This window comes from Canis aureus, chromosome 12 (assembly GCF_053574225.1).
Source record: "Canis aureus isolate CA01 chromosome 12, VMU_Caureus_v.1.0, whole genome shotgun sequence".
Lineage (NCBI taxonomy): Eukaryota > Metazoa > Chordata > Mammalia > Carnivora > Canidae > Canis > Canis aureus.
This window is the reverse complement of record NC_135622.1, coordinates 61,144,479-61,168,127: the sequence shown is the minus strand read 5'-3', so window position 1 is coordinate 61,168,127 and position 23,649 is coordinate 61,144,479. Positions and strand designations below refer to the sequence as shown.

The 23,649-nt window shown below is 40.3% G+C and overlaps 1 pseudogene; it reads left to right on the top strand.

Moving 5' to 3' along the window:
• Positions 1-12,867: 12,867 nt before the first annotated feature.
• On the top strand, positions 12,868-13,343 carry LOC144324734 (large ribosomal subunit protein uL23 pseudogene; annotated as a pseudogene).
• The last annotated feature ends 10,306 nt before the right edge of the window (positions 13,344-23,649 follow it).

The following is a 23,649-nucleotide window of genomic DNA, read 5'->3' as shown; positions in this document are numbered from 1 at the left end:
CCACTTAGACTGGGAATGCGGAGAAGCAGCCGCACAATCAGATTACAGAGGAAGTCTGGACTCAGGAATCCTTAGCTACTTCCCTCTCGCTCTCCAGGGGCAGGGCTGTGCCCAGATCCATGTGGCAAACACAAAGCTCCTGGTCATGACTAATACTTTCCAATTACAGCTCTCCACTTCTAAGAAAATCCCCTCATTTGATAACGACGTCAGTACTAACATCTTGAAAAGCCCCAACAAGTTAAAGATAGAAGTCTTTTAAGGTGCTTTTTGCAAATGAAGTTTCTGATACTAAATGAATCTGAATACTGCCCAGGCATAGGCTTCTTCTCTTCAGAGTCACATTTACAGAATTTTCAAGTATGGATGCATGTGATCCTCACCAGCAGGCCAAGCATACATGCCTGGCCTCAGCATGATCCTTCCCTAGGTTGAGTTGTGGGTGCCAGAGATCCTGGAACTTCTTGCTCTGTTGGCCCCGAGTCTCCATGAGGCCCTGGAGGGGTGCCAGGTCCACTTCGATGGTTCCAGAGATACGCTGTGTGGTCATTGTGTAGTCCCAGAGTCTGGGAAGCAGTTGGGGGAGTGGAGTGCCTGGAAAGGGCCACAGGGCATCCCATGAAGGCTCTGGATGGTAGGAAGACACACGGCAAGACAGTGGACATGCAGCCCCCATTTGTACTCTCAGGGAAGGGCCACAGTCTCAGGGAAGACCTGACTTTCAATTATGATAAAATCAAAAGGTAAGTCCCAAGTAGACGTTGAGGTCTTGGACTCGGCTAATGATCAAGCAGGTGTCCCAGAAGGCTACGGTTTCTGAAACAGGAAACAAAGTCAGATCTGGCATCCTAGAGTGGGAGCTGCGGGCTTCTGGAATTGGGACTAGCTGATTACAGGGGTGAGAGTCAGTTGCAGGCTTCCAGGACTCTCCCCGCTGCAGGCATCCGGGACACTCCGGCACCTTAGTAGCTGAGTGCCCTTAGACCAGAAACCTTTCCTCCGAGGGTTCAGCTTCCTCAATGGTCTTCCAGGGATAATAGACAGACAAGGCCACAGGAGTCAGAAGCAGAACTACCGGCAACCTAGTCGGGGTTTTGCCAAAAGCTTCATGATTTGGGAAAGTTATGCAACCTTGATGAGCCCCAGTTTCCATGTTTATAAAATGAGATGCTAATAGGAACATTATCTACCTCACAGCACCACTGTACGAGCTAAGGATGAGTCTGTGTAGCAAGTGCCTTTCTTTCTTTTCTTTTCTTTTTTTTTTTTTTAGCAAGTGCCTTTCAAAATGATTAGCCCATAGCAGACACTCAGTAAATGTATTGACCCAACTCAGATTCTACAGCATGAATCTTAGACAAAATCCATCTCTCTTTTTTCTACACCTCACACAGATCCCATTTTCCCCTGATTTGCCGGATTTATGTCACCCCCAAAATAAAATATTTCCCCTTTCTTGTTTTTTTTTTTGTTTTGTTTTGTTTTGTTTCAAACTACTAACATTTCATGTGCACTGTTATGCATCTTGGCTTTCGGGCAATAGTGTCTTCACACGATTGCAATGGATTCATGCATTTATTTGACACAAAAAAGTATCAGTCTAGCAGCCAATAATTAAACTTTTTAAAAATTTCATAATTTCCAATGAAACCTACGACTTTCCTCAAAAAACAAATAAACAAAAAAGAATTGGGGGCCTTTCCCTTGACCTTTTACTTAAAAAAAAATGTTCCTTCTTCCTTCATAATAGTTAAAGGAAAAAGCTTCTTAATATCACTATGAATTATTTAACTGAGGAATTACCATCAGAGGCACAGCAGGAAAAATTGTCCATAAACCTCACAAAGATGCGAGTGCCCTACCATCCTGCTCACCTCGGCATGAATTTTAATGAGTTCAGGGAGCAAGCGGTGTGGGGTGGGAAGAGTGTGCCTGTGTTTCCGACCCTCAAGGAAGGCATGGGGATTTTTACTCACGCCCCTAATCCATACCGGAGGCTCAATCAATAGCAGTGGACCCCTCATCACCATTAATTGATCCAAAGGAAAGTCTTCCTGCTACCAGTTGTGCAACAAAACAGGACTTCCATGGTGGAGGGTTTAGCAATGTTATAACTTCTTGGATGAGGGATGTTGAGACCTGTAACTACAAATAACTGTCCTTTGGAGGCCCACGGTGACTTAAGAGCATGACCTTGAAGACGATCGCCCTCCATGACTGCTGTGTAGCTTCTCTTCTTAGCACCATGGGTGTAAACGAGGCATTAGCATGGGGGCCGCAGCAGGTGGGGAGCAGTGTGGTGCATGGTAGATCCTGGGGGACCAGAGAGCAGAAGTTGGCTCCCCCTACACGCATCAGGAGATGTCAGGCCCAGCACAGAGCATGCCCTGCTCCCTGCAGAGTTCATCTGTGAAAATTAAAGCAGCAATGCCCTCCAGAACCATTGAGAGGATAGATATACAGGAAACAAATGAGTGATTCACAAAATGTAATGCTCCGCAGTACAAGGCAGAGGGGGATTTCCAGAGGATCGTGGACAAGCTCCCGGGTCAGGATTTCAATAAGATGCAGGTTCTCTCCCTGGCTCCATGATCACCACCCACCTGACAGCCTTCTTCCTGGCGTGAGGCTGTGTCCTTGGCCCATGTCACAGCACCAACTGCATCCACAGGAGGAGACCAGGCCTGGTGGGAAGGGACGTGTGCTGGGGTCTCCTGTTGGCTGAATGCTTGCTGAGTCATTCAACTCTCACAACAAATGTTTGAATTGTTCTATCATCATCATCATCATCATCATCAATCATCATCAATTCATATTTAAGGCTAAAAATAGAAAAGCCAAAAAAGGTCAAGTATCTTATTATAACACAGTAAATGAAGCAGCTGAGATTCATAACCAGGCCTGTCTAGATCCAACTCAAGCAGCTTCCATGGCCCTGTGACCCATGCACTGTGTGGTCTGAAAACACAAGTGAACGGCTGCAATGATAAGACCTAAGTCAATGTTTCATTAACGGAATTAGCATCGACACAATGCTCCTGAGATCAACAACCCCCATTCTGCTGGGTATTTTATGCCACTGGGCAGATAAACTCCAGGATACTCTTCAGAAAGGGTTCTATTTATGGATTCTATTTTTCTAAGAAAGTTGGTTAACCTCTCTGGGCCTCACTCTTCTAAGGTGTGAAAACAAACAAACAAAAATCTGTAGGCGGTCTAGGGGGCTTACCATGTGGCCGAGCTGTTCTTAGCACTTTCTCCTTATAGCCTATTGAATCCCCTCCCAGCAACCCCACACGTAATTCATGTTACAAATAAAAGACAGAGGAGGCGCAGAAATTTGCAATAATTTTCTTGCAACCACAAATTACAGTGTGGTGATAATGGCAGGTGTCACATTAAAAGTCCCTATTGCTCTAAAACTACACACTTTTATTTTTCCCCAAAAGAAAATTAAACATTTAAAATGAAAAAAAAAAAGTTTACTGTATAAGTTTACAATACATATCTGTACGTATCTATATAAATAACATTTACCTCCAAGGATTTCTAGAAGATCGACGAAAACATAAATTATATCATTTACCTATAATATGTAGGTTCAAATGACTTTTCCTAAGTATTCATGTTTGAGTGTATTCGTGAGTATGGTGAAGATAGCATCCTGCTGCTGGAAATTGGAAAACGTGTTCTAGAAAGAATTCAGTATTAAATGCTTAAAGCCTTAAAATGTTCACATTTTTCAAATCTTGAGACATAGATATCATTATAGTCATTAGAAAAATAATAATAATAAAAGAGAAAACGATTTAAAGGCCCAAAGGGTTGATTAAAAAAATTAGCCTAATGGTGGAATGATATATAGCCTCTGAAAATGATGCTCATTACAAATTTGTAAACTAGGAATTATTTATAATGCAATGCTGTGTATAAAGAGAAAACCACAAAGTTGTATGCTTAGTATGATATAAATTATAATAAGATATATATTAATATGAGCAGAGGAACAAGACTGTGGAACTCTACCAGAGTGTTAATAGTATTTTTTTTTCCTGAGAAGTGGAATTATGCAATTTAAAATTTTTCTTTCCCAGTTTATGTTTTTAGTCTCCAAAATTTCTGCCATGTACTTTTATAATAAGAAAAAGTCGCTATTTTAAAATAAGAATAAAATGTGTCTAGTAAGAATATAATCATTTTAACATGTATTAGATTAGAATGTGCTCATAGGCCTTAACTGAATTCCTCAGTTTTGAATCTGTACCTCGGATGGACTGTGGCTGAAGGTCCAGGTCTGGCAACATCCAAGGGTGGGGGGAACACCCAGCAGCGCCAGAGGTTCTCTTGAACCCCACGACTAATACCTCTGCCCAGGGCACTGGGATGGCTCAGAGGTTGAGCACCTGCCATCGGCCCAGGGCGTGATCCTGGAGTCCAGGGATCGAGTCCCGCGTCGGGCTCCCTGCATGGACCTGCTTCCCCCTCTGCCTGTGTCTCTGCCTCTCTCTCTCTCTCTCTCTCTCTCTGTCTCTCAGGAATAAATAAATAAGATCTTAAAAAAAAAAAAAAAAAGAAATACCTGTGCCCATAAACGTGGACGATTACATGGCTCCTTGATTCTGTCACCCGCTGCTCTGATTCTGGCTTATTTACCACTGGGGATCACTGTGGATAAATGACCCTGATTCGCATTTTCCAAGCATTCGTGTGAATGTTCTGTGAACTTGACTGTCCAGCTGCCCCAAGTGCCACAGGCACCCAGGCAGCGGGAAGTCCTCCGTGGGGCCCTGTTTTGATCAGGGGTGGGTGTGGGGAGTCCAGGGCAGAGGGGAGGACAGCCCAGGGAGGTGAGTCAGGGGAGCGAGCCTTGCTCCCTGGCCCATGGGCCATCCCCAGGGAAGGAGGGAGCCCTCCCCGGCCCTGTAGCTGTCGATGGCCATTGGCCCTGGTGAGGCACCTCTTTCAAGGTCTGTCTGTGTTGACCCCAACAACCACAAGAACTGCCCTTCTTGCTCTGAATGGCTGGGGTGATGTCGAGCAGTCCCACTTCCCACCTTTCGTATGTGTGTAAGGACACACGCCTATGTCCATCCCAACAGCTTGAATACAGGACATGAAGCCAAAATATCTTCAGATGTCCACACGGGTATGTGGCCCTGGGTACAGAACATGGCCGATTTAAGTCAATCACATTGCTTCAGTGCTAGTGGCAGGAAAAAGGGAGAAAAGATAGATCCAGGGAAAATTCTTACCCTTACGATTTCTTTACAGTTGTAAAAATCCAAGGATAAACAGAGGATGGAGACCTCTGCATGGCGGAGGAGTTCTATCTGACTTTCAATATGGTTAATGGACCATTCAGGTAACAGGCGGAAAGATGTCACTGCCACTGAGCATGTGTTCAGGGACAGGGCCTTGGTCTTTTTGTGCCATTGTGATGAGAGGCGAAATCCACCACCGCTCGGCATTATTGCCGGCTTCCCACCCACCGGGCCGCCCTGATCCCTTGCAGCTCCCGGTCCCACTAAATACATGCAGCATAAACCCTCTGCCCTCTGCAACAAGGGCATTCCTGAAGACCAAGAGGTGGTATCACAAATCCCTCTCATTCCTAACACTGTTAATAAGACGTACCCAGCAGGCAGACCAATCAATAAATTTGAACGTTATCAAAAATAGCAGAGCATAAGGAGAACAAATTTCTGTATTCAGGATCTGGGGGCAAAGTGTAGGATTTTGTGTGAACGTCGGTGATCCAGATTCTTCTGCAGAAGGTTCCTTTTGTGTGCATTTCTATGTTGCATTTAGAAATACTAGGGCTTGCGGACAATGCATGTCAGCTTCGTATCTGTATTGATTTTTTATTCTTTCTGAATTGAATGTGAATATAAATAAAACCCTGACCTTCATATTAAGAGCCCGACCACACGCTTCCTTTGTTTGCAAAGGATATATCACTAGGTTCCCCTATATGAAGCTCCAGCATGAGTGGAACATAAAAAAAGCCCACCATTTTCTGTTAGAAATTCAGAAAACCCTTTCATTTTTCTTTCTTTAAATATAAACTCTATATAACTTCTGTCAAAAGCAAAGAAAAGCCCAGTAGGTACCTGAGCCATGGCAATGTTTCTCCAGCCAAGAATATGAATGTGCATTCATGAGCATTACGCCCTGTGACAGGTGGGGGAGGGAGGGTCTGGGGGGAAGATGAGAGCCTCCTTCTGATCACATCAGTAGCAACGCCACAACCTCGGTATTGATTTTTTTATGATTACTTTTTTTTTTGCATACAATCATCTAATTGGACACTTAGCTGGAGAATGAGATTGGCAGGACAGGTTGAAAGCAAGGGAGGTAAAGAGAAAAGATAGAGAAGGAGGAAAGAAGGGAAGAGCAGATTGAGAAGTGGGTGCAGTGAAATGTTTCAACTAGTATTTCACAGTCTCTCACTCATCTTAGCCACAAATACACAAATTGTGGGCTCGTGCAACTAGACTTAAAGAGAATTACAGGTGGACGTTCAAAATAGCATCATTGTTTGGGAATAACTTTCTGTTTGTATTTAAAGCTTTCGGGAACCTCTGAATTACATTTGAAACTTGAAACGGAGCCTGAGAGGGCCTATAATCGACGAGTGGCCATGGAAACGGTGCCCAAGCCCAGAGCCTGGCTTGGCACTTCCAGCCGGGCACAGGCCTGCAGTGGCGACGGGGCTCCCGGCCTCTCAGCAGACAGAAGGCTCCTCGCTCAGATGCGATGAGTTTGCACAAGGAAGGCTCCCTGACTCGATGTCTATGCTTGGTGAATGTTAGCTCTTATTATCACTGTTTAATTATCAAGAAATAGTCAGACATTCAGCAAAACCTCCCTGAATCACTGGAATATGGAGGGAAGAAGCCTGGGAAAGTGAGAATGCTGATCTATAAAGGGTTGTGGTTGCATAGCGTTATATGTCTACGTATATATTATACACTTGTTGGGATATTATCTATAATCATATTTATATGATTCCTTTATATTAATTCACGTTCATAATGCATATTTACATACATATATTTATATAATTGGATTTACTTGTATATTATTAATATGTGGACTTAAATATCCACATGTACTTAATGACCTAGATTGACAGTTTACATATTACCGCATGAAGCTAATCCGGGGAGCATTATTTTTTTGTTTATTTTTATTTGTTTATTTTTATTTTTTTAAAGATTTTATTAATTTATTCATGAAAGACACAGAGAAAGAGGCAGAGACACAGGCAGAGGGAGAAGCAGGCTCCCCGCAGGGAGCTCGATGGACCCCAGGATCATGCCCTGAGCCAAAGGCAGGTGCTCAACTGCTGAGCCACCCAGGTGCCCTATTTATTTATTTTTAAATTTAAATTCAATGAGTTAACATATAGCATATTATTACTTTCAGAGGTAGAGGTCAGGGATCCATCAGTCTTTTAAAAAATATTTTATTTATTTATTTATGAGAGACACACAGAGAGAGGCAGAGACATAAGCAGAGGGAAAAGGAGGCTCCCTGCGGGGAGCCCGATGAGGGACTTGATCCCAGGACCCTGGGATCACGACCTGAGCCGAAGGCAGATGTTCAACCACTTAGCCACCCAGGCATCCCAGTGATTCATCAGTCTTATTCAACACCCAGTGCTCATCACATCACGTGACCTCCTTAATGTTTTAGGGAGCACTGAAAAAATATAGATGCAGATGGATGTTCTAAAAATTCTTCAAAATGATTTTTCAAATAATTGATTATCTCTTAATAGTTTTCACTTTGACGATAAATTCACCCAAGTAGGCTTTGGGAATAGTTTAAACAGCTAATGAAAACAAGGTCTCAGGTTCCAAATGACTGGAGACTTCACAAATTCACCCTTTTTTCCACATTAGCTGCTGGTTCAAGGAAGTGAAATTCTAGCGAAGGGTTATAAGCTGGAGGTAAGAGTTGACAGCAGGACAAGGAGAGCCTCTCGAGAGACTGCAGATTGGGCTGAGCCAATGCTAATTGCTTAGAAAGAGAACCTAGAGTTTGGATATTTGATTTCCAGGCTTGTTCCGTCCCTCCCTCCTTCTGTCTCTCCTTTGGCTTCTTTTTTTTCCCTTCTCTCCTTTCCTCCCTCCACTCTTTCTAAAATATAAATGAGTTGTTACATACTTTGGGGTAACCAGGGAAAAGAGAGAAGTCTTCACAGAGGAGGTCACATCTGACCTGAGCTTATAATACTATAATATATTACAATTTAAAAGAAATCCTACCATCATAAGCACCACGGTTATGGGAGGCCAGTAAGAAAAAGAAATCTTTTCAGTTAAATTCTAACACACTGTCAATTTTACCACACAATCCAAGGTCAGGACTCCTGGAATGCAAAAAAATAGAAAACATTAGAATCCACGAATTTCTGTAAGAGAACTTCATCTGTCAGGGTAAGGAAGCAAGAGTAGCCCCATGTCTCTCCCCCTTCACTGGTGCCAGGACTGGTCCAAGCTAGGACAGATTTCCCGGGGTAGCTCTACGCGAAAAGTGACCATATTAGCATCACCTCTTTACACACTCGTGTCCTCTAACAGCCTGGGAGCCGTCTGCAGTGGGTTGTAGTATAGTTTTGCTTTATTATAAGCTCCTGGCATAGAGAAAGAACATTTACATAGAACCAAAAACATTGTCAGTTGTTCATTTGGATAGATCGAAAAGTATGGTCTGTCATCTATTGACTGCTGAAACAACATGAAAAACTTAAGAAGTATCTGAAAATTTGTGACTTTTGACTTGCACTCATGGCCAAGATGCAATAGCAGGAATCCGACTTACTTTCTGATATACAGAATAACCAGAAATGGAGACTCTTTCAGAAACAAGGTTTTCCAGGACATCAGGCAATGGGCAATGGGCAGTGATCCCTGAGGGGTGAGAAACACACTCTGTGAGCCCTCAGATCACCTAGCTCACAGCCTGGAGAGATTTTCAGGGCTGAGTTCAGGGAGGGGATGCCACACAGAGCACCACAGCCTCCCCCAAAGTGAGGGGACAGATCTGAGGGTCCAGGACACTAAGCTACTCAGAGTCTCAGGGATGAGTGCTGGATGGTGACATGCAACACCGAAGGAGCCCCAGAATCTGCCCCAGAAGGTCCTTCATTTATGACGAGTGCAAAGCAGCACATGTACCTGAGCTAACTTCTTGAGGCAGAAAAACGAATCCCCAAAACATTGAAGGTAACAATTTCCTGTGTTCACACAGGGCCAGAATAAATAGTGCCTGTCCCCCCAGCCAGACAGGAAGCCCTCAAGATTTGAGGTGCGTTGGATAATGCACACAGAGCATCTTGCCTCAAACAGGGAATGCTTTTTCTAGTCAGGGCATTAGACTTTTCTCACAATGCAGTCATAGAAGCAACTCACCCAAAAATTTACATTCAAAATAAGAGAAACCAAAATTTTGGAAGAAAAGGTCAAATTTGGTAAACTCATATTAGCAGATTCAAAACTTATTGGAGTAATGAAGGCAGCTTGGTATTGAAAAAAAAAACATGAAAAAGATGACATGTAGATCAATGGAAAATAATAGAATCCAGAGATTGATCCAAACATACATGGACAATTTATTTTTGACAAAGGCACAATGCTAATTCAATGGAGGATGGTCTTTTCAACAAATAGTGCAGAACAATTGGACTTCACGTGCCAAAATACAAAAAAAAAAAAAAAAAAAAAAAAAAGCAAACCATCTCTATATCTGTATCACTCCATGAATTAAAATGGACTCAAAATAGATCATAGACTTAAAAGTAAAACATAAAACCACGAAACTTCTCCAAAAACACACAGACTTTGGGTTGGACAGAAGTTTCATAGATATGCCATGAAAACCAGAACACATACAAAATACATTAGTTAAAAAGATCTGCTTTAGAAAGACACTGTTAAGAGAGTAAAAAGATAAGACAGTCTGGGAGGAAACATTGCAAAACATGTATCTCAAAAGATTTGCATCTGCACTATGTGAGGTCTCTCAAAAGTCATAAATAAGATCAAAAACCTAATTTAAAAATAGTCAAAAGCATTTGTACAGAAACTTCACCAGAGAAGATGCACTAATGGCAAAGAAGCTCATGAAATGACACTCAGTGTCTGTATCCTGAGAGAAACACACATTAAAATCCGTGAGGCCCATGACATTTATTCGTTCTGTTTATGTGCTTTCCAGTAACTCACAATGATGTTTTGTTGAATCTGTCAACAATTTTCATTATATTTATCCCCAAGTATTTCATAATTTTTATTAATTTTATTTCCCATTGTTTGCTGCTAGTGTAGAGAATAAGTTCTAGAAATCTTGCAATGATATAGATTCATCTCCTTCATTATTTGAACATGAATCATCTTATCTTGTATACACAGATGTACTAAATCTACATCACAGTGAATGTAAGTTTTTAAGTACGCATGTCTTTTATACAAATTTATTTAAGTCTGATATTTAAAGCCTGCAACTCGATGAGTTTTGTCATCTGCGTACAGTAAAACCATCACCACAATTCAGATATTGAATATTTCCGTCAACCCCAAATACTCCTTTTGCCTCTTTCCAGCACACATCCTCTGACCCACAGTCAGGGAACCACTGCCTCTATTTGCTGTAACTATAGATTAGTTTGCGTATTTCTAGAATATCAAAAAAGTGTAATCATTTCTTTTAACCTTTTTTTTCACTTACCATAATGATTTTAAGATTTATCCTTGTCCATAGATGCATCATTTTTTTTTTCCTGAATAGCATTCTATGTAATATATATACCACTTTTGTTTATCCTTTTGCCTGTTTATAGACATTGGGGTTATTCCAATGTGACTATTTCAAACAAAGCTGCTTTGCGCATTTGTGTATAGTCCTTGTGAAGACATATGTTTCTAATCCTGTTGAGGGAATGGCTAGAATTTACTAGGCGTTGTGTTCAGCTTTTTAAGGAAATAATAAACTCTTCTCCTAGCTGGCTCTAGAAGCTTTCAGGCTATAATTTTTGCGACTGAGAGGTCAGTCCTCAGTATAACTGAAATATTATGTATGAATTCAATATAATATAATTCCTTTGCAGATAACCTATATTTCAAGTTCCAGCTTACTGTAATGAATACTCTTTGGCCCAGATGCCCAGTATAATTTTTGGAAATGTGAACTCTGTTTAGTTTTTTGGGGGAATATGATAGGTATCTTAACTCTGAAGATTAGTGTCTTTCATCTGTCCTTAAAATAACAAGTCATCATCTCAATATTTCCTTTCTCTTATTCTAGACATTATCTCCTTCTGGTGCTCTTAGAAGATGTATTGTGGGTTTTTGGGTGTTTTTTTTTCCACTTTAATCTCAATCTCATTTGCTCTGTTTTGTCTTTTTGCTGTTTTGTTTTCTTTATTTTTTTCTTGCTTTAAATCTCGATTTAGCATTTTCTATGATTTCTTTTGATCTATAATTTCTTCAAATCTATCCTTCTGTTTATAAATTCTCTTTTCAGTTGAGTCTAATCTCACATTTAAACTTCTCATTGTATATCTAATGCCAGTTATTACATATTATATTTTCAGGTTCTATTTCATCCTTTTTTGAAATCTTTTGAGTAATCCTTGATAGTTTCTTATGCTTTTATCATTTTTTAAAACATTATTTTCTTCAAAATTACATATACTTATTTTACATTCTACCTATGATGATTCTGATAGCTAGCACTATTTGTAGCACTAAGTGTGTTACTTCTCCTTTCTGATGATGTTCCCTTTCTGCATATATTTAGAGATTCTTGATTATAAGCCCATGTTTTCTGAAATGTGATCTGTAAGGAGCAAGTAAGTGCTGTAGTAAGTGTTTTTTCCTGGAGAGTATGTTTGGTGTGCTCTGTAAGGCGACTAGGACCTCTGCATCTCACTTTTCCCCTCATTTCCTCTTACTGTCCATCAAAACAACAGCAACATGTCATCTAGGATGGGCAGAAACCTCTGAGACCAATGTTAGATCCAGGACTGGCTACCTGCCCAGAGGAAAACTCTTTGGCATTTCTGTGTCTCCATTCCAATTACTTCCCTTTCCAGCCAGCAAGCTCATGTGTAAAAATAATTATAAATAATTTTCCAGCAGTGTTTCTCTGACCATACTGCAGAAGAAGAAAATCCTTATTTATTAAGTTAATAAAATATTAAATTAGAAATTTATTGGTCTAGGCCCCAGACTACAATAAGCTTTCTTGTGCTTTGGGCCTCTCGATAATACCTTTTCACTATGGCAATAGAGATCACTTGACCAGTGGAAAATAAAGTAGGGGAGTATACACCTATTCACATATACTGTCGCTTATCTTTGATTATTTCTCTCCAGTAGAGCCATTTAAGACACACAGTATGAAGAGATTATAGGTAGTCATAGTGCAAACAAGTTGTTATGGATGGAATGTTTGTGCCCCCTGAAATTCATACACTGAAGCTCTGACCTCATTATGATGGTACTAGAGGCAGAGCCTTGAGAAGAAGCTAGCATTAGACAGACTGCTAAAGGAGAGACCGTCATGGTAGGATGAGTGTCTTCATAGGAAGAAGAGGAGACACCAGAGCTCTCCTTCTCTGCCATGTGAGGACACAGAGAGAAAGACGTTATCTGCAAGGTAGGAAGAGCATCCCTAGACCAGAACCCACCCAACTGTGACAGCTCTTGATCTCTGACTTCCAGCCTCCAGCATATGAGAAAATAAATTTCTTCTGTTTAAGCTCTCTGGTTTGTGGTGTTTATTATAGAAGCTGAAGCAGATTCATTCATGAGTGAAAGATCACAGGTACCGAACCAAGAAATCTTAATGGAGCCTTTCATGAAGATAGCTCCAAAGATGAAGAAGGAAGCTCCTGTCCCACCAAAGATGAAGCCAAAGAAAAGGCTTTGGGTTAAAAACCAAAAACAGTGTAAAAAGGCATGCACAGTCACACAAAAAAAGATTCACATGTCACCTACATTCCAATGACCCAAGCCCCTGTGTCTCTCAAGGCAACCCGAATATCCTTGAAAGAGCACCCCCAGGAGAGACAAGCTTGATCACTATGCCATCATCAAGTTCCCCCTGACTACCGAGTCAACCTTGAAGAATATAGAAGACAACAACATACTTGTGTTCATTGTGGATGTCAAGGCCATAAGTACCAGATCAAACAGACTGTGAAGAAGTTCTACAACATTGATGTGGCTAAGATCAACACCTTGATCAGGCCCGATGGAGAGATGAAGGCATATGGTCAACTGGCTTCTGACTATGATGCCTTGGATGTTGCCAACAAAATTGGGATCATCTAAAGTGAGTCCAGCTGGTTATGAATCTAAACATAAATTTTTTCACCATTAAAAAAAAGAAATCTTAGTGGAGGGTAAGAAGGTGCCATAGTGTAGAGAAAGAAACTGACATCAGAGCCAGATGAGGTGTGGCTTGCACTTTCCAGTGTCCCCCTGGCCCTGTTAACTGGAGGTGTCCTTTCCCTTTCTGGCTCCCAGATTCTCCACCCCAGAAGTTGTTGAACAGGCTTGTCTCCCAGGTCCCTTCCCTCTTGGATATTTTTTGATACCAAGGAAAAAATATCCTTTATATTAGACTTGTATTTGACACTATTTTGATTCATTATGTATTATGGGAACCTTGAACACTCTTTTCCAGAAAAGTAGTTGATATCATATCAGAAAGATAGGATTCAGGTTAAAAGACTGGCCTATGACTGCAGAAAAAAATCACACTCAGAGAGAAGGCAACCTACCCCTGCCCAAATTCTGTCCTGCTCAGCCCAAGATTGAAGCAGAAAGGGCCACACCAGGCAAATGTGAGGCAGCAGAAAGCCTATAAAAGCATCAAACAGCTTGTTACAGATAAGAAGAACAAAACACCTTGTGGTCTTCTGTCCATTGTCATAGATGGAGATGAGACACTTGCTGCAGATGTGTGCAAATCTAGCAATGAACATAGGGGATGAAGTGCTCTGGTCTCTTGTAGACATGCTCAGAAAGCAGATGGCACAGGGTGTTGACACATTGTTCTAAAGGAGAGTTCATGATCTCCTGTAATATGAAAGAATCTGACAACTTTGGATAATTCTAAGTCACATCTCTGTCTTAATACAGCGTTCACAATAGGTTGATACAAGATCCAGGTGAATTCACTGTTCAGGCTGGCCCAGTTCTCTGGCAGGGCGACTCAGATTCTGGCCAAGGTCTGTTAAGACTCAGTGCAGTGTACATGTGGAATATCTGGTTTACTTTTAATTATGGGTCCACACTGCTGGGTAGGTAGAGATCAACTGGAGTTTAAGATTGACAGCACACAAGTAGACCACAAAGACTGTGACTACTAGCTGTCCAACTCTCTGACACATTTTATTTCACTTATACTAAGTTACTGATGATATGGTTTTTCAGGTCACTGAGGAGCCTATGTTCAGTCCTAAGATATACACACACCATCAACGTTTTAGCTGTGTTTGCTTTCAGATGATTATTGTCTTATTTTATGGAGTAGAAAAAGTAAATACAGTAGAATACAAACAGGTAAGAAAAAAATAAGCCATGCATTTGTAGTCAGACTTACCTGGGATTGGAACCCTATTTTAATCACTGGCTAAGTGATTTTGAAAAACATTACTTATTTTTATGAGGTTATGCAATATATAATGGGGATAATGATATTGATATTTTAAGTTAATGTTAGTGTAAATGCCAAGCACGGCACCAGACACAACTGAGATATACACACAATTAGTCCCTTCATTAATTACCCCTGCTGCCATAATTCTTCATCACAAACAATCACAACACCTACTGAGTTGACACAATACATATTTGTTTAGCTCAAGAGTCCTTGGATCAGAAATGTTGACTAGGCTCTTCTTGAGGGATCCTCTGGCCTTGACTAGGCTCAGCTACATGTCTGGTAGTCAGCTGAGTGTTGATTAGTCTAGGATAGCCCCAGTTGGGATGACTGTGAAATCTGACTCTGTCCCATGTGTCTCCCTCCCTCCCTGGTGAGCCCAAGCTTCTGCCACAAGAGCAAACATGAGCAAAGGCAGAGGTGATGCATGGTCACTTCCATTGCATTAGATTGGTAAAGCTAGTCACATGACCACTAAGAGTCACAGAATTTGGAAAAGGACCCAACTCTTCAGTGAGAAGAACCACAAAGATAAACAACCCAGAGAATGGAGAAAGGGAACGGAGATGTATTAGGGCCATTAATGCAATGGCTTTACCTCTACCTTCACTCCCAGCTTTCTTGTGACTTAGGCTTGAAAATGCTGTGTCTCTGAATCATCCAACTGTAGCAACTATTTGGTTTGTCTGTTATACCAGCTATCTGCAAGTGGGCATGCCCTCTAGGGAAAGTAATTTATCTTAAAATAACCTTTTAAGAATTAGAGTTTTCCAATAATCTTGGTATGGTAAGAAAGCAGGGAAGATAATGCAAGGGCCAGAATTTACAAAGCCTCTAGATTGTATATGCTTATTTATTGTTATTTATTTATTTTGGAATATCCAGATGTTCCTTCAGTCTTTGATGGTCTTGTGACCTCTTTGACATTCCTTTATAAGCAAGATGTGCCCTGACTCCTAAGCATACTGTAATGATGGCAGCCAGAAGTTCCCATCAGCCAAATGAATTTTGGCTGTCTTTTTCTCTCTCCTCACTCCTTTCTAGCACCTTCCCTGGCCTAATAGCAGCTACCCCTCCCTGGACTGAAGTAGAGTCTGCACTAGCCTCCCCTCATAGGAACTCTCTTCATTAATACATGACAGTGTTGTCTTGACTTTTTTAGCTTGTGAATTCTTCCCAGATCCATGTTTGCAAGTCATATCCCAATTCCATTCCCATATTCCATCCTTTAGTATGATCTCTTCATTTTGTCCCCACTACCCCCCCATCCCACTCTGCACATAGATCATCTTCCACCAGCACTTACTAAACATGAGGGCTTGTACCGTATGTGCCACAGTATTCCTCAACTTCCTTTGTTTATACTACACCCACTTCTGTGTGCCCATGGGGTTTAAATATTTATTTGAGGCCTCTTTATTTCTTCTTTCCTACTTACCTTCTTCTTACTTCCCCTATAGCATATGTGCCTTGTACAAAAGTAGAAACAAGGAGTCTTGGGGGAACCTGGAATGGCAGATACTGGACTCAGAGCCTTTTTGTTCCTAGAGACTTTGTTTATCTTTAGATGAGAGATGGTTCATAAATTTGCAATCAACAAAGAATTAAGATCCATTCTTATTCCTGTGCTGTTGAAGAAATGATTTACTATGAAAAAATGATTTACTATGTCTTTCTTTCTTAGTTGTCATAATTGTATTTTCATATTTTTAACTACCCTACTGTCTTGTCCATGGCTTACAGACCATGGTTGAACACTTGGCTCCATCTTTCTGTATTAAAGTGCCACTTAATTTAATTATGGGAGTAAGTTTTTTTTAAAGAGCTTTACTGAGATATAGTTAATACACCATACAATTCAAATACTTAAATTATATAATTCATTTGTTTCTAGCATATCTATAGATATGTGCAACCATCACCAGGCAATTTAAAAACATTGTCATCACCTCAGAAAGAACCTTCACATCCTCTAGTTTTCCCCTTTCTATCCTCCCACCCAGCTAAACCTTATGGAAAACCACTAATCTATTTTCTCACCATGTATATTTCAAAGGGAATAAGCTTTAAAGACCACTTACAGGGAAAAGCATAGTATAAGATATCCTTGAAACTCCCTTGAATTGTACTTAAAATATAATTCAAATAGACACATCGGTAAGTCAAGCTGGACAACAGCATAGCATTTCTCAATAAATTCAACATAGCCAAATTTGGCTCCAAGATCAGAAAAGAGGGCTTCTTATTCACATGACTTTGAAATGAACTACTTGGCTTGTGTTTAGGGATCGTGATCTTAAAAATAAGTGATGTTATATGATAGAAACTCAACTTGGAAAGATACACATATACTGAGAGGAACGGCAGAGAGAAGAGTCAGGGCTCTTGCATGCTCCCTCCGGTGTGTTCTGTGGTCAATGAGATTCCAGAGACACTGGCGTTAGTGTCTCTCTCTTCTATTCTCTCTCTCCTGTCTTCTTCACCCTCGCCTAGCATGACAGAAAGATCTTACGTTAATTGCATATGTAAGGTGGTTCCATAAAAGTTGATTCATCTAAGAACAGTCTCAACCCAAACCAATCACATCAGACCCTTTCCCTGACCTTTCTGGAATTGAGGAAGGTGAGGTGGGAGAAACACACTTGGCTGGTGACAGAGCTTTGAGATATGAGGTGTGAGACCTGCTCACACTGACCTTTCCAATAAGGTAATGGTGCTATTCCGAGGAATGAGGCTCACCTGGGAAAAAGAACTATGAATGAGGAATGGAGAAAAGGATCTGTTGATATTAGAGTCCTCATTTCATTTATCCCTGGTCCTGTGCAGCACATTGTTCTTCCCTCAGTGTGGTTGATGCAGTCCAATACATTTCTACTATTTTCCTGAAGCTCAGTTTTGGTGTCTGAATCTTGTAAACCACCTAAACATCTTCACTAATACAACTGTGATTTATGTATTGTTAATAACTCCTTTTTCAAGCAGATGGAAAACATCGAACCAAGATATAATGAGATTTTTCAAAAGGTCTGGGATTCATTGTCCAAAGTCAAGATTACACTTTAAAGACAAATCTAACATTAATTTTATTGTGATAGACTACTTCACACTGAAGAGAGTTCTTAATATCTTGTAGAGTGAGGTAAATATATATATATATTATGTTTATGGTTTCACTCCAGAGAGGAAGGTACTAGGGACATAAAAATGAGTATAATCAAAATTTTGTCCTCAAGGAGCTCACAGTTAAGTAGCAATAATACACATACAAACAGAATTTATAAAGCAACATGATAAATGAAATACTTCACATAATTTGAAACTCTACATCCTACTACCACATGATATTTTGGCAAAATTTACTTCTTTGCTTGGCATTGAAAAACAAAAGGTATTCATTTTGTTTTGTCATGCAAATATGTGATTTTATTATAATTTTGAGTATATTTCACAGACTATATCTCTGTCTCACACACTTACTCTTTTACCAAGAGTCTCTTGTTCTCTTAGGTCCAGATGCTCCCCAGGCTTTGCACAGCTGAGGAATCATGGCTGGTTAACACATACATACAACAGGCCTATGTTTAAATTCTGCTCCTCCCAGTAACTAGCAGAAAGACCTTGGACAAGATATTTCCTTAGTATCTTATTTTATTTAAAAATCAGGGATACTAAGCTAATAATGTCTATCACCTGGAATAGCTGAGAAGATTGGCTGAGATACCATGTGGTGTCTAAGGATTAGCTTCTCAGAGCTCCCAGATTTCTCAGGGTTTCAGAGTTCCTCTAATTTTTAATAATGAAATAATAGTGGCCTGCATGCCTAACCCATGAGTAGTGAGAATTAAGTAATTTATTTAGCATTGTCTTAGCTCTTCACCTTCTAGACCATCCCTATGACCTGAGTTTCATACCCCAAATGGACTCTGGAAGTAGTTTGGTAGATGTGAGTGAGCAAGTGGTAGATGTCTGCATGCTTCCCCCTCCATCTCTGTGTGAGTAGAAGATAGAAGTATGGCAGTTTGGTCTTGCCCAGAGGACAACAATGTCCTCCCATGCTCATCCTGCTTCCAGGTCCCTGCCTCTGCCCACATCTGCCACAGACACACAACAAAGAGAAAGTACTCTGTTTGCTTTAAATACTGGTTTCCTTCCTTATCTCCACTCTCCTTTTGGTTAAGCATCCATAGTGGCTCCTAGAAAACACCATCCAGGTTCTCTCCTGGAAGGGATATATGGAAAAATAAATGACTTCTTTGCTTGAGAGCTTCAGGAATTTTTCAGTCCGTGTTCAAGAAGCAGTGGTTCTCAGTGGCATTATTGTCAACTTTATCTTTGAATCATGGATTTCTATTCTCCCTAAGACGGATACCATCCTCACAGCAAAAAACACATGATGATTTTTTTAAATGTAATTCCTTTTTTTTCTGAAAAAAAAAATGGATGAGGTAAGTATATAAAAATGTAGTAGAAGTTTGATCTTCATCACCGTTCAATTAAGGTGTCTGTTTCTAAGTAAGCCTGGAATGCTTTAATTGTCAAAACTGTTGCAAATCCCCATGTACAGTTGGGTAAATACATATTTTACTGTGTTGAAGCATTGTTGGAACAATTAGCTGACATAAATTCCATCAAGGAACCAGTAAAGGGAGTAGGAGGACAGAATGCATATAATTTTTAATTTATAAACTTGCAACAGAAAGCCTCATAAACAAAAATGAAGATTACCCTGAAGCCACCATGACCTATGGTTGAGGGAAGCTCATAAGGAGGAAATGTGGAAGGCATGATCTGCAGAGAATGGCCTGCTTCTAGGTCTGGGCATTGGTAATGTCAGTGGGTATCTTCCCCTGAAGGAGGGAATTGGTTTTATACCAAAACTGTAGAAGCAGAAGCGGTGTCGATTAAATTTAACCAGCATCAGCTTCTTCCTCATGATGCCTGAATAGAAAGGGAGGATTACTTACTACATGATCCAACCTTCTAGGTCTCTCTTTTCAGACATGTGTTTACTGTGGGGTCCCTTCTTCCACAAACTCACTGTTCAGTGAAGGTGACCGAGTGAAAGCTCTAGTTTATATGTGGTATGGAAATTACTGAAATCAGCCTGCATAATGGAAAATCAGCCTGGTGGGATGGTGGAGATCCTATCAGGGAGAGACAGATCTTTGGGTTGAGAACTGGCAATGTAGAGGGTTAGGTGGGCTAGAGGCTCCTGGACTCCTGGAAGGGGTCCAGAAATGGAGTAGGCATTTGTAAAGCATCAGCGAGTAAGAACGTATACGTAGGTTCTGTGTTTGTTGGTGCTGCTGAAAAGAACGTGTATGGGGACATGACAAGGGAAGGGGCTGTGCATGCACGTCAGTACTGTGAGGACTGGTTCATTCCATCGTCTCCATGAAGGGTCTGGGGTCATAAGCGAGAGAAACCGAGTCTGGGCAATTTATAGAAAAAGTCAAATTGTTGGAAGGTTGTGTGTGAAGTAAAGAAATGTATCACAGAAAGCATGTGAGTCCAGGAATCCAGAGAGAAATATCCTTAGAAAGTAGCCTCTTTCTATTCAAAGCTGAGGAGTTCTGATGGGCCACTTTGATTCTCATGCCCTTTTCTAAAGGGAGCTTTTGTAGATACTTGGGGAAACCCGATTGTCAGAGAACAGTGATGGCAATGTGGCAATGTGAGATGCTGCATTCAGAGGATCCACAAAGTGGTACACTGGTGTTCCAGAGGAAAGTAGTGAAATGGCTAATTATATCATCTATCTATCTATCATCTATCTATCTATCTATCTATCTATCTATCTATCTATCTATCTATCTATCATCTATCTATCATCATCTATCATCTATCTATCATCATCTATCATATATCCATTTTATATATCTATTCCTATCCTCATTCTTCCACCTGTCAGAGGATCACATACCATGTACTACCTGAGACTTATGTCATATACTCCAGGAAGGATTTAGAGGGACTCCTTTTATGTGCAAGGGGTTAGAGCTGGACTTTCACTCATTTGCTCAATATAGCAAATTCAGATTTATTGACCTCTATTTATTTGTTTATGGATTGACAGACCATATTGTCTAATGTCATTTCAGCATCCTTATCAACGGGACAATTATTTTGGAAGATTATTGCAGAGAGCTAGTAGATTTAGGATTACCCCAGTAGTGTAAGCACACATGCACTTCAAGAAAATGGTGGAGTTAAAACCTTTGCTCCTAACCCGAGCCCTTCATAAGCCAGATCACAGAGGGAGCCAGTGACTCCCAGATGTATGCTGCCCAGTAGATACTGTCATGAAAGCAAATATGCTTCCTTCCTTCAAGTTAACATGACAGTGTAATGGTGAGTGCAGGAGTAACATTTTCTTTAAAGAAATCATTTTTAGTTGGTAAGAACATTTTATAAACAGGTGCTGAGAAATATCTCCATCTTTATGTGATTTCATTGTCAAAAATAGTATAAGTAATTCATCTGTTTAAACAAGAAAAAATGAAACCTTCATTCATATATTTTTTAAAATCTTGGAAACATAATTTCTCATTTTTAATAAAAATTCAAATAAAGAGTTTCAGTGGGATTATAACCCATCTGTTAATAATACAAAAATGGAATACCTTCCAATTAGGAGAACAACTAATTGACATTATAAAAGATGAAAAATTGTGGGACAAATTCTAGCACAAATTTTTACTTAATTGGCAGATGGGATTTAATACTGAATATTATAATTTAGAAAGCACAGACATGGGTTCTCCCTGCATATCGCTGCGAGGAGTCTCTTTCAGCCATGGTAATCATTACAAAAACAATAAAATAAGCTGATCTTAGACTGACACACTCCAAGTGTTGGAACACAAAGTGTTGAGCCAGATTTTCAAATTTAATAGACGGCATTTAATCATATTTCCCACATGCAAGTACCGTACATTAAGTGCTTATGTTGGATTATTATTTAATCTGTACCTTAGCTTCTTAATTCTTATTTAGTATATTTATAGTATATGTGAAGTGATCAATAAATTACTGCTGAAAATTAATGAAAATGCATATACTACTTATCAATGCCCAAAAATATTTCATAGAAAAGAATATTGAAGACAAATGTCTGAGACTCTTACCTAGGAAATGGTTTATTAGGTGTCAGAAAAACTTCAGATTTACCCTGACCATTTAATTATGGTCCGTGGCTGCTCCCAAAGGCATAATTGTGTAATTGGGGCAGACACCTCTTGTCTTAAGAAGTCAAAATGACTTACTTTCAGTACCTTTATGTAAAGTATTACCTTCTCTGGCTTAAAGAGTTGAAAATCAATATAGTCAGTTTATACATATTTTTTCCTGATGTCCACGTATAAGGGCTTGGGGGAAAATAATTGGTCTTATTTCCGATGTAGCAGTTCACAGGGAGGCCCTTATGTCTTCAAGAGGCAGCTGAATGCATCTGAGAAACAACAGGCAATTCTATGGGTTTCCTTTTAGAATTTGCTTCCCTGATACAATTTTCAACCCGAGGAAATGTTCCTCTAAGAGATTGCATATGCCTTTTATTAGACAGGGTTAACATTTCTGATGTTTACTTGTACAGAGCTTGTGCGCTGAACTATTTTTGAAAAGATTAATTTTCACTGAGTATGCAGATCTCCTTCAAATGCTACAAACCCAAGCATCCCCAGGGAGCTGACCACGGGTGCCGAGCTGATGTGCTGGGTTTTTAAACAGCAACACCACTGCCCAGAAGTAAAGAACACTCATGACGGATGGAATCTTAACCGATTACCCAACAGAATGAAAAACAATGAGAATGTTCATGGACATTTGGAAACATCAAATTAATGGGTGATTAGATTTACCCGGAAATTTCAAGGTAGACAGAAATTGATTTCCTTATGGAACAGGCACACATCTCAAGAAAGAGCAGATTAAGGAATATTCTAATTCAATTGAAGTTCTGTAAGTAGGTTTCTTATTCCTGATGTTTCATCTCCACTCCTCCCCCATCAGAGAGTTGTACCCTCCTCAGACTTGACTCAGGTGAGGAGCCACAATCAGGGGACCCCTATCTTCTTGGGCTCAGCTTTCTACCCTCAGTCCATTTGTGCGTTCACTGGTCTGAGGTCTACACATTTCAATCTTACTCCCAAGGAAGAAGTAATCTTCGTCCCCCTTCTGAGGGCTGCTCTTGCAAATCCTTATCTTTCCACTTAGTGTGACTTTACTAGACAGTCCAAAATATTGAGATCTAGAATGAATGCAACTGTTCTGCTTTTCATGAATCAGCTTACATTTCATAAACACAACTGTTTTGTAAATAAGTTCAGAAGACTATACGTTAGGTTCTAATCAAAAGTATGAGAAAGAAGGACGAAAACCAGTATTTTTGAGTCTGTACTGTTCACCTGGCATTCCATTCTTTATACAAATACGCTTTGGACATTCCTGAGCTCACTTAGCCCTTGCATTGCACCGTGAAGGGGGTACTACTGTCTGAACTTCACTCATGAGGGGATGAAGACACAGATAGAGAAAGGCTCACCTAACATCCCCCAACTATAAATGACCAAGGTGGGATTCAAGTTCAACTTGTGTCTTTCAAACACTCATTCTCCTAATTAGCTTCTGTTCTATATTCTGAGGTATTTTCAACACTTCAGATTTTTTTTTTTAATTTCATCCAAATTCCAGTTGATCTGAAGATGTATTTTCCCCCAATGTTTCAGCTAGAGATTTTCCAAGGGGCTGGCATCTCATTTCTTTCTTCCCCTACTCTTTCCTCCTCTCAGCTTGTGTTTCCATTTCAGTATTTCTGATGTCTCCTCTGTATCTATGATCCATCCATTCCCTGTGCCCCAAGGGTGTGAATTCATAAACCTCCACAGAGCAGCTGCCCCTCCCGACTCTTGTTACATCATCCTCTTAGGATGCCGGATCCAATCTCTCTTAGTGAGAAGGAGTTTAACCTTT